Below are 13,227 nucleotides of genomic sequence, written 5' to 3'. Positions count from 1 at the left end.
CTATGAAATACTATAGGTTCTATGACTTCTCCTACCGAATCGAGTAACGTTTCTATGGAAACGACAGGATTTTCTTTTGGAATACGAGTATCTCCTTTCCGATGCACTCCTCCTTCTTTACTGCATCCCCCGCTCCCTCACATTGACGAATTAACACAGATATTGTGTCGCTATGAGGTACTATGGGTTCTATGACTTCTCCTTCTAAATCGAGTAACGTTTCTATTGAAATGACAGGATTTTTTTTGGGATACGAGTATCTCTTTTCCGATGCACTATCCTTTCTTCACTGCATCCCTCACTCCCTCACATTGACGAATTAACACAGAAATTGCGTGGCAATGAAATACTATTGATTCTATGACTTCTACTTCTAAATCGAATAACGTTTCTATGGAAACGACAGGATTTTCTTCTGGTATACGAGTATCTCCTTTCCGATGCGCTATTCCTTCTTTACTGCATCCCTCGCTCCCTCACATTGGCGAATTAACACAGATATTGCGTCGCTTTGAAATACAATGCGTTCTATTACTCCCCCTTCAAAATCGAGTAACGTTTCTAGGGAAACGACAGGAATTTCTTTTGGGATACGAGTATCTCCTTTCCGATGCACTATTCCCTCTTTACTGCATCCGTCGCCCAATCACATTGACGAATTAACACAGATATTGTGTCTCTATGAAATACTATGGGTTCCACGACTTCTCCTTCTAAATCAAGTAACGTTTCTATGGAAACGACCGGATTTTCTTTTATGATGCGAGTATCTCCTATCCGATGCACTATTAGTTGCTTACTGTATCGCCCGCTCCCTGACATTGACGAATTAACACAGAGATTGCGTCGCTATGAAATACTATGGGTTCTATGAATTCTCCTTCTAATTCGAGTAACGTTTCTAAGGAAACAACGGGATTTTCTTTTGGGATTCGACTAAGTCCCATCAGATGCACTAATCATTCTGTATTGCATCCCTCGCTTCCTCACATTAGCGAATTAACACAGAAATTGAGTCGCTGTGAAATACTATGGGTTCTATGATATCTCCTTCTAAATCGAGTAGCGTTTCTATGGAAACGACAAGATTTTCTTTTGGGATACGACTACCTCCTTTCCGGTGCACTATGCCTTCTGCACTGCATCCTTCGCTCCCTCACATTGGCGAATTAACGCGGAAATTGCGTCGCTATGAAATACTATGGGTTCTATGACTTCTCCTTCTAAATGGAGTAACGTTTCTATTGGAACGACAGCATTTTCTTTTGGGATGAGAGTATCTCCTTTCCGATGCACTATTCCGACTTTACTGCATTCCTCGCTCCCTCACATTGCTAAATAACACAGATATTGAGTTGCTATGAAATACTATGGGTTCCATGACATCTCCTTCTAAGTCGAGTAACGTTTCTATGGAAACGACAGGGTTTTCTTTTGGGATACGAGTATCTCCTTGCCGATGCACTATTAGTTCTTTACTGCATCCCTCGCTCCCTCGCATTGAAGAATAAGCACAGAAATTGCGTCGCTGTGAAATACTATGTGTTCTAAAACTTCTCCTTTCAAATCGAGTAACGTTTCTATGGAAACGAGAGGATTTTCTTTTGGGTTACGAGTATCTCCTTTTCGATGGGCTATTCCGTCTTTACTGCATCCCTCGTTCCCTCACATTGACGAATTAACACAGAAATTGCGTCGCTACGAAATACTATGGGTTCCATGAATTCTCCTTCTTAATCGAGTAATATATCTATGGAAAGGACAAGATTATCTTTCGGGATAGGAGTATCTCCTTTCCGTTGCACTATTAGTTTATTACTGCATCCCTCGCTCCCTCACATTGACGAATAACACAGAGATTGCGTCGCTATGAAATACTGTGGGTTCTATGACTCATCCTTTTAAATCGACTAACGTTTCAATGGAAACGAAAGGATTTTCTTTTGGTATACGAGTATCTCCTTTCGGATGCACTATTCCTTCTTTACTGCATCCCTCGCTCCCTGACATTGACGAATTAAGACTGATATTGCGTCGCTATGAAATACTATGGGTTCTATGACTCCTCCTTCTAAATCGAGTAACGTTTGTAAGGAAACTACGGGATTTTGTTTTTGGGATACGACTATCTCCTTTCCGATGCACTATTCCTTCTGTACTGCATCCCTCGCTTCCTCACATTGGCGAATTAACACAGAAATTGCGTCGCTATGAAATACTATGTGTTCTATGACATCTCCTTCTAAATCGAGTAACGTTTCTATTGAAACGACAGGATTTTCTTTTGGGATACGAGTATCTCCATTCCGATGTACTATTCCCTCTTTACTGCATCTCTCGCTCAATCACATTGACGAATTAACACAGAACATGCGTCGCTATGAAATACTATGGGTTCCATGCCTTCTTTTTCCCAATCGAGTAACGTTTCTATGGAAACAACAGAATTTTCTTTTATGATACGAGTATCTCCTTTCCGATGCACTATTAGTTCTTTACTGCATCCCTCGCTCCCTCACATTGACGAATAAGCACAGAAATTGCGTCGCTATGAAATACTATAGGTTCTATTACGTTTCCTTCTAAATCGCGTAACGTTTCTATGGAAACGACAGGATTTTGTTTTGGGATACAAGTATCTCCTTTCCGATGCACTATTCCGTCTTTACTGCATCCCTCGCTCCCTCACATTAACGAAATAACACACAAATTGCGTGGCTATGAAATACTATGGGTTCCATGACTTATCCTTCTAAATCGAGTAACGTATCTATGGAAACGATAGGATTTTCTTTTGGGATACGAGTATCTCCTTTCCGATGCACTATTAGTTCTTTACTGCATCCTTCGCTCCCTCAAATTGACGAATAAGAGCAGAAATTGCGTCGCTGTGAGATAATTTGGGTTCTATGACTTCTCCTATCATAACGAGTAACTTTTCTATGGACACGACAGTATTTTCTTTTGGGATACGAGTATCTCCTTTCCGATGCACTATTCCGTCCTTACTGCATCATTCGATCCCTCACAATAAACAAAAAACAAAGATATTGTGTCGCTATGAAATACTGTGGGTTCTATGACTTCTCCTTCCAAATCGTGTAACGTTTCCATTGAAACGACAGGATTTTCTTTTGTGATACGAGTATCTCCTTTCCGATGCACTATTCCATCTTTACTGAATCATTCGCTCCCTGACATTGACCAAATAACACAGATATTGCGTCGCTATGAAATACTGTGGGTTCTATGACTTCTCCTTCTAAATCGTGTAACGTTTCTATTGAAACGAGAGGATTTTCTTTTGGGATACGAGTATCTCCTTTCCGATGCACTATTCCGTCTTTACTGCATCCCTCGCTCCCTCACATTGAAGAATGAGCATAGAAATTGCGTCGCTGTGAAATACAATGGGTTCTATTACTTCTCCTATCAAATCGAGTAACGTTTCTAGGGAAACGACAGGATTTTCTTTTGGGATACGAGTATCTCCTTTCCGATGCACTATTCCATCTTTACTGCATCCCTCGCTCCGTCACATTCACGAATTAACACAGAAATTGCGTGGCTATCAAATACTATGGGTTCTATGACTTCTCCTTCTAAACCGAGTAACGATTCTATTGAAACGACAGAATTTTCTTTTGGGGTACGAGTATCTCATTTCCCCTGCACTATTAGTTCATTACTGCATCCCTCGCTCCCACACATTGACGAATAAACACAGAAATTGCGTCGCTATAAAATAGGATGGGTTCTATAACTTCTCCTTCTAAATCGAGTAACGATTCTTTGGAAACGACAGCATTTGCTTTTGGGATACGAATATCTCATTTCCGATGCACGATTCCTTCTTTACTGCATCTCTCGCTCCCTCACATTCACTAATTAACGCGGAAATTGCGTCGCTAAGAAATACTGTGGGTTCTATGACTTCTCCCCCTAAATCGAGTAACGTTTCTATTGAAACGACAGGATTTTCTTTTGGGATACGAGTATCTCCTTTCCGATGCACTATTAGTTCTTTACTCCATCCTTCGCTCCCTCAAATTGACGAATAAGAGCAGAAATTGCGTCGCTGTGAGATAATTTGGGTTTTATGACTTCTCCTATCAAAACGAGTAACTTTTCTATGGACACGACAGTATTTTCTTTTGGGATACGATATCTCCTTTCCGATGCACTATTCCGTCGTTACTGCATCATTCGATCCCTCACAATGAACAAAAAACACAGATATTGTGTCGCTATGAAATACTGTGGGTTCTATGACTTCTCCTTCCAAATCGTGTAACGTTTCCATTGAAACGACAGGATTTTCTTTTGTGATACGAGTATCTCCTTTCCGATGCACTATTCCATCTTTACTGCATCATTCGCTCCCTCACATTGACCAAATAACACAGATATTGCGTCGCTATGAAATACTGTGGGTTCTATGACTTCTCCTTCTAAACCGTGTAACGTTTCTATGGAAACGACAGGATTTTCTTTTGGGATACGAGTATCTCCTTTCCGATGCACTATTCCGTCTTTACTGCATCCCTCGCTCCCTCACATTGAAGAATGAGCATAGAAATTGCGTCGCTGTGAAATACAATGGGTTCTATTACTTCTCCTATCAAATCGAGTAACGTTTCTAGGGAAACGGCAGGATTTTCTTTTGGGATACGAGTATCTCCTTTCCGATGCACTATTCCATCTTTACTGCATCCCTCGCTCCGTCACATTCACGAATTAACACAGAAATTGCGTGGCTATCAAATACTATGGGTTCTATGACTACTCCTTCTAAACCGAGTAACGATTCTATTGAAACAATAGAATTTTCTTTTGGGGTACGAGTATCTCATTTCCCCTGCACTATTAGTTCATTACTGCATCCCTCGCTCCCACACATTGACGAATAAACACAGAAATTGCGTCGCTATAAAATAGGATGGGTTCTATAACTTCTCCTTCTAAATCGAGTAACGATTCTTTGGAAACGACAGCATTTGCTTTTGGGATACGAATATCTCATTTCCGATGCACGATTCCTTCTTTACTGCATCTCTCGCTCCCTCACATTCACGAATTAACGCGGAAATTGCGTCGCTAAGAAATACTGTGGGTTCTATGACTTCTCCCCCTAAATCGAGTAACGTTTCTATTGAAACGACAGGATTATATTTTGGGATACGAGTATCTCCTTTCCGATGCACGATTCCTTCTTTACTGCATCCCTCGCTCCCTCACATTGTCGAATTAACACAGATATAGCGTCGCTTTGAAATACAATGCGTTCTATTACTCCCCCTTCAAAATCGAGTAACGTTTCTATGGAAACGACAGGAATTTCTTTTGGGATACGAGTATCTCCTTTCCGATGCACTATTCACTCTTTACTGCATCCGTCGCCAATCACATTGACGAATTAACACAGATATTGTGTCGCTATGAAATACTATGGGTTCCACGACTTCTCCTTCTAAATCGAGCAACGTTTCTATGGAAACGACAGGATTTTCTTTTATGATGCGAGTATCTCCTATCCGATGCACTATTAGTTCCTTACTGTATCCCCCGCTCCCTGACATTGACGAATTAACACAGAGATTGCGTCGCTATGAAATACTATGGGTTCTATGAATTCTCCTTCTAAACCGAGTAACGTTTCTAAGGAAACGACGGGATTTTCTTTTGGGATTCGACTAACTCCCATCCGATGCACTAATCCTTATGTACTGCAGTTCGCTTCCTCACATTAGCGAATTAACACAGAAATTGCGTCTCTATGAAATACTATGTGTTCTATGACTTCTCCTTCTAAATCGAGTAACGTTAATATTGAGACGACAGGATTTTCTTTTGGGATACGAGTATCTCCTTTCCGATGCACTATTCCGTCTTTACTGCATCCCTCGCTCCCTCACATTGGCGATTTAACACAGAAATTGCGTGGCTATTAAATACTATGGGTTCCATGACTTCTCCTTCTAAATCGAGTAACGTTTCTATGGAAACGACAGGATTTTATTTTGGGATACGAGTATCTCATTTCTGATGCACTATTAGTTCTTTACTGCATGCCTCGGTCCCACAGATTGACGAATAAGCGCAGAAATTGCGTCGCTGTATAATACTATGGGTTCTATGATATCTCCTTCTAAATCGAGTAACGTTTCTGTGGAAACGACAACATTTTCTTTTGGGATACGACTACCTCCTTTCCGATGCACTATGCCTTCTGCACTGCATCCTTCGCTCCCTCACATTGGCGAATTGACGCGGAAATTGCGTCGCTATAAAATACTATGGGTTCTATGACTTCACCTTCTAAATCGAGTAACGTTTCTATTGGAACGACAACATTTTATTTTGGGATGAGAGTATCTCCTTTCCGATGCACTATTCCGTCTTTACTGCATTCCTCGCTCCATCACATTGACCAAATAACACAGATATTGAGTGGCTATGAAATACTATGGGTTCCATAACATCTCCTTCTAAGTCGAGTAAAGTTTCTATGGAAACGACTGGGTTTTCTTTTGGGATACGAGTATCTCCTTTCCGATGCACTATTAGTTCTTTACAGCATCCCTCGCTCCCTCGCATTGAAGAATAAGCACAGAAATTGCGTCGCTGTGAAATACTATGTGTTCTATAACTTCTCCTTTCAAATCGAGTAACGTTTCTATGGAAACGACAGGATTTTCTTTTGGGATACGAGTATCTCCTTTCCGATGCACTCCTCCTTCTTTACTGCATCCCCCGCTCCCTCACATTGACGAATTAACACAGATATTGTGTCGCTATGAGGTACTATGGGTTCTATGACTTCTCCTTCTAAATCGAGTAACGTTTCTATTGAAATGACAGGATTTTTTTTGGGATACGAGTATCTCTTTTCCGATGCACTATCCTTTCTTCACTGCATCCCTCACTCCCTCACATTGACGAATTAACACAGAAATTGCGTGGCAATGAAATACTATTGATTCTATGACTTCTACTTCTAAATCGAATAACGTTTCTATGGAAACGACAGGATTTTCTTCTGGTATACGAGTATCTCCTTTCCGATGCGCTATTCCTTCTTTACTGCATCCCTCGCTCCCTCACATTGGCGAATTAACACAGATATTGCGTCGCTTTGAAATACAATGCGTTCTATTACTCCCCCTTCAAAATCGAGTAACGTTTCTAGGGAAACGACAGGAATTTCTTTTGGGATACGAGTATCTCCTTTCCGATGCACTATTCCCTCTTTACTGCATCCGTCGCCCAATCACATTGACGAATTAACACAGATATTGTGTCTCTATGAAATACTATGGGTTCCACGACTTCTCCTTCTAAATCAAGTAACGTTTCTATGGAAACGACCGGATTTTCTTTTATGATGCGAGTATCTCCTATCCGATGCACTATTAGTTGCTTACTGTATCGCCCGCTCCCTGACATTGACGAATTAACACAGAGATTGCGTCGCTATGAAATACTATGGGTTCTATGAATTCTCCTTCTAATTCGAGTAACGTTTCTAAGGAAACAACGGGATTTTCTTTTGGGATTCGACTAAGTCCCATCAGATGCACTAATCATTCTGTATTGCATCCCTCGCTTCCTCACATTAGCGAATTAACACAGAAATTGCGTCGCTGTGAAATACTATGGGTTCTATGATATCTCCTTCTAAATCGAGTAGCGTTTCTATGGAAACGACAAGATTTTCTTTTGGGATACGACTACCTCCTTTCCGGTGCACTATGCCTTCTGCACTGCATCCTTCGCTCCCTCACATTGGCGAATTAACGCGGAAATTGCGTCGCTATGAAATACTATGGGTTCTATGACTTCTCCTTCTAAATGGAGTAACGTTTCTATTGGAACGACAGCATTTTCTTTTGGGATGAGAGTATCTCCTTTCCGATGCACTATTCCGACTTTACTGCATTCCTCGCTCCCTCACATTGCCAAATAACACAGATATTGAGTTGCTATGAAATACTATGGATTCCATGACATCTCCTTCTAAGTCGAGTAACGTTTCTATGGAAACGACAGGGTTTTCTTTTGGGATACGAGTATCTCCTTGCCGATGCACTATTAGTTCTTTACTGCATCCCTCGCTCCCTCGCATTGAAGAATAAGCACAGAAATTGCGTCGCTGTGAAATACTATGTGTTCTAAAACTTCTCCTTTCAAATCGAGTAACGTTTCTATGGAAACGAGAGGATTTTCTTTTGGGTTACGAGTATCTCCTTTTCGATGGGCTATTCCGTCTTTACTGCATCCCTCGTTCCCTCACATTGACGAATTAACACAGAAATTGCGTCGCTACGAAATACTATGGGTTCCATGAATTCTCCTTCTTAATCGAGTAATATATCTATGGAAAGGACAAGATTATCTTTCGGGATAGGAGTATCTCCTTTCCGTTGCACTATTAGTTTATTACTGCATCCCTCGCTCCCTCACATTGACGAATAACACAGAGATTGCGTCGCTATGAAATACTGTGGGTTCTATGACTCATCCTTTTAAATCGACTAACGTTTCAATGGAAACGAAAGGATTTTCTTTTGGTATACGAGTATCTCCTTTCGGATGCACTATTCCTTCTTTACTGCATCCCTCGCTCCCTGACATTGACGAATTAAGACTGATATTGCGTCGCTATGAAATACTATGGGTTCTATGACTCCTCCTTCTAAATCGAGTAACGTTTGTAAGGAAACTACGGGATTTTGTTTTTGGGATACGACTATCTCCTTTCCGATGCACTATTCCTTCTGTACTGCATCCCTCGCTTCCTCACATTGGCGAATTAACACAGAAATTGCGTCGCTATGAAATACTATGTGTTCTATGACATCTCCTTCTAAATCGAGTAACGTTTCTATTGAAACGACAGGATTTTCTTTTGGGATACGAGTATCTCCATTCCGATGTACTATTCCCTCTTTACTGCATCTCTCGCTCAATCACATTGACGAATTAACACAGAACATGCGTCGCTATGAAATACTATGGGTTCCATGCCTTCTTTTTCCCAATCGAGTAACGTTTCTATGGAAACAACAGAATTTTCTTTTATGATACGAGTATCTCCTTTCCGATGCACTATTAGTTCTTTACTGCATCCCTCGCTCCCTCACATTGACGAATAAGCACAGAAATTGCGTCGCTATGAAATACTATAGGTTCTATTACGTTTCCTTCTAAATCGCGTAACGTTTCTATGGAAACGACAGGATTTTGTTTTGGGATACAAGTATCTCCTTTCCGATGCACTATTCCGTCTTTACTGAATGCCTCGCTCCCTCACATTAACGAAATAACACACAAATTGCGTGGCTATGAAATACTATGGGTTCCATGACTTATCCTTCTAAATCGAGTAACGTATCTATGGAAACGATAGGATTTTCTTTTGGGATACGAGTATCTCCTTTCCGATGCACTATTAGTTCTTTACTGCATCCTTCGCTCCCTCAAATTGACGAATAAGAGCAGAAATTGCGTCGCTGTGAGATAATTTGGGTTCTATGACTTCTCCTATCATAACGAGTAACTTTTCTATGGACACGACAGTATTTTCTTTTGGGATACGAGTATCTCCTTTCCGATGCACTATTCCGTCCTTACTGCATCATTCGATCCCTCACAATGAACAAAAAACACAGATATTGTGTCGCTATGAAATACTGTGGGTTCTATGACTTCTCCTTCCAAATCGTGTAACGTTTCCATTGAAACGACAGGATTTTCTTTTGTGATACGAGTATCTCCTTTCCGATGCACTATTCCATCTTTACTGCATCATTCGCTCCCTCACATTGACCAAATAACACAGATATTGCGTCGCTATGAAATACTGTGGGTTCTATGACTTCTCCTTCTAAACCGTGTAACGTTTCTATGGAAACGACAGGATTTTCTTTTGGGATACGAGTATCTCCTTTCCGATGCACTATTCCGTCTTTACTGCATCCCTCGCTCCCTCACATTGAAGAATGAGCATAGAAATTGCGTCGCTGTGAAATACAATGGGTTCTATTACTTCTCCTATCAAATCGAGTAACGTTTCTAGGGAAACGACAGGATTTTCTTTTGGGATACGAGTATCTCCTTTCCGATGCACTATTCCATCTTTACTGCATCCCTCGCTCCGTCACATTCACGAATTAACACAGAAATTGCGTGGCTATCAAATACTATGGGTTCTATGACTTCTCCTTCTAAACCGAGTAACGATTCTATTGAAACAACAGAATTTTCTTTTGGGGTACGAGTATCTCATTTCCCCTGCACTATTAGTTCATTACTGCATCCCTCGCTCCCACACATTGACGAATAAACACAGAAATTGCGTCGCTATAAAATAGGATGGGTTCTATAACTTCTCCTTCTAAATCGAGTAACGATTCTTTGGAAACGACAGCATTTGCTTTTGGGATACGAATATCTCATTTCCGATGCACGATTCCTTCTTTACTGCATCTCTCGCTCCCTCACATTCACGAATTAACGCGGAAATTGCGTCGCTAAGAAATACTGTGGGTTCTATGACTTCTCCCCCTAAATCGAGTAACGTTTCTATTGAAACGACAGGATTATATTTTGGGATACGAGTATCTCCTTTCCGATGCACGATTCCTTCTTTACTGCATCCCTCGCTCCCTCACATTGTCGAATTAACACAGATATAGCGTCGCTTTGAAATACAATGCGTTCTATTACTCCCCCTTCAAAATCGAGTAACGTTTCTATGGAAACGACAGGAATTTCTTTTGGGATACGAGTATCTCCTTTCCGATGCACTATTCACTCTTTACTGCATCCGTCGCCAATCACATTGACGAATTAACACAGATATTGTGTCGCTATGAAATACTATGGGTTCCACGACTTCTCCTTCTAAATCGAGCAACGTTTCTATGGAAACGACAGGATTTTCTTTTATGATGCGAGTATCTCCTATCCGATGCACTATTAGTTCCTTACTGTATCCCCCGCTCCCTGACATTGACGAATTAACACAGAGATTGCGTCGCTATGAAATACTATGGGTTCTATGAATTCTCCTTCTAAACCGAGTAACGTTTCTAAGGAAACGACGGGATTTTCTTTTGGGATTCGACTAACTCCCATCCGATGCACTAATCCTTATGTACTGCATCCCTCGCTTCCTCACATTAGCGAATTAACACAGAAATTGCGTCTCTATGAAATACTATGTGTTCTATGACTTCTCCTTCTAAATCGAGTAACGTTAATATTGAGACGACAGGATTTTCTTTTGGGATACGAGTATCTCCTTTCCGATGCACTATTCCGTCTTTACTGCATCCCTCGCTCCCTCACATTGGCGATTTAACACAGAAATTGCGTGGCTATTAAATACTATGGGTTCCATGACTTCTCCTTCTAAATCGAGTAACGTTTCTATGGAAACGACAGGATTTTATTTTGGGATACGAGTATCTCATTTCTGATGCACTATTAGTTCTTTACTGCATGCCTCGGTCCCACAGATTGACGAATAAGCGCAGAAATTGCGTCGCTGTATAATACTATGGGTTCTATGATATCTCCTTCTAAATCGAGTAACGTTTCTGTGGAAACGACAACATTTTCTTTTGGGATACGACTACCTCCTTTCCGATGCACTATGCCTTCTGCACTGCATCCTTCGCTCCCTCACATTGGCGAATTGACGCGGAAATTGCGTCGCTATAAAATACTATGGGTTCTATGACTTCACCTTCTAAATCGAGTAACTTTTCTATTGGAACGACAACATTTTATTTTGGGATGAGAGTATCTCCTTTCCGATGCACTATTCCGTCTTTACTGCATTCCTCGCTCCATCACATTGACCAAATAACACAGATATTGAGTGGCTATGAAATACTACGGGTTCCATAACATCTCCTTCTAAGTCGAGTAAAGTTTTTATGGAAACGACTGGGTTTTCTTTTGGGATACGAGTATCTCCTTTCCGATGCACTATTAGTTCTTTACAGCATCCCTCGCTCCCTCGCATTGAAGAATAAGCACAGAAATTGCGTCGCTGTGAAATACTATGTGTTCTATAACTTCTCCTTTCAAATCGAGTAACGTTTCTATGGAAACGACAGGATTTTCTTTTGGGATACGAGTATCTTCTTTCCCATGCACTATTCCGTCTTTACTGCATCCCTCGTTCACTCACATTGACGAATTAACACAGAAATTGCGTCGCTACGAAATACTATGGGTTCCTTGAATTCTCCTTCTTAATCGAGACATATATCTATGGAAACGACAAGATTATCTTTCGGGATACGAGTATCTCATTTCCGTTGCACTATTAGTTCATTACTGCATCCCTCGCTCCCTCACATTGACGAATAACACAGAGATTGCGTCGCTATGAAATACTGTGGGTTCTATGACTCATCCTTTTAAATCGAGTAACGTTTCAATGGAAACGAAAGGATTTTCTTTTGGTATACGAGTATCTCCTTTCGGATGCACTATTCCTTCTTTACTGCATCTCTCGCTCCCTGACATTGACGAATTAACACTGATATTGCGTCGCTATGAAATACTATGGGTTCTATGACTTCTCCTTCTAAATCGAGTAACGTTTCTATTGAAACGACAGATTTTCTTTTGGGATACGAGTATCTCCTTTCCGATGACCTAGTCCCTCTTTACTGCATCTCTCGCTCAATCACATTGACGAATTAACACAGAAGATGCGTCGCTATGAAATACTATGGGTTCCATTACTTCTTTTTCCAAATCGAGTAACGTTTCTATGGAAACAACAGATTTTTCTTTTATGATACGAGTATCTCCTTTCCGATGCACTATTAATTCTTTACTGCATCCCTCGCTCCCTCACATTGACGAATAAGCACAGAAAGTGCGTCGCTATGAAATACTATAGGTTCTATAACGTCTCCTTCTAAATCGCGTCACGTTTCTATGGAAACGACAGGATTTTGTTTTGGGATACGAGTATCTCCTTTCCGATGCACTATTCCGTCTTTACTGCATCCCTCGCTCCCCCACATTGACGAAATAACACACAAATTGCGTGGCTATGAAATACTATGGGTTCCATGACTTATCCTTTTAAATCGAGTAACGGATCTATGGAAACGATAGGATTTTCTTTTGGGATATGAGTATCTCCTTTCCGATGCACTATTAGTTCTTTACTGCATCCCTCGCTCCCTCAAATTGACG

This window comes from Schistocerca serialis, chromosome 1 (assembly GCF_023864345.2).
Source record: "Schistocerca serialis cubense isolate TAMUIC-IGC-003099 chromosome 1, iqSchSeri2.2, whole genome shotgun sequence".
Classification (NCBI taxonomy): Eukaryota; Metazoa; Arthropoda; class Insecta; order Orthoptera; family Acrididae; genus Schistocerca; species Schistocerca serialis.
Note: the sequence above shows the minus strand (reverse complement) of the source record.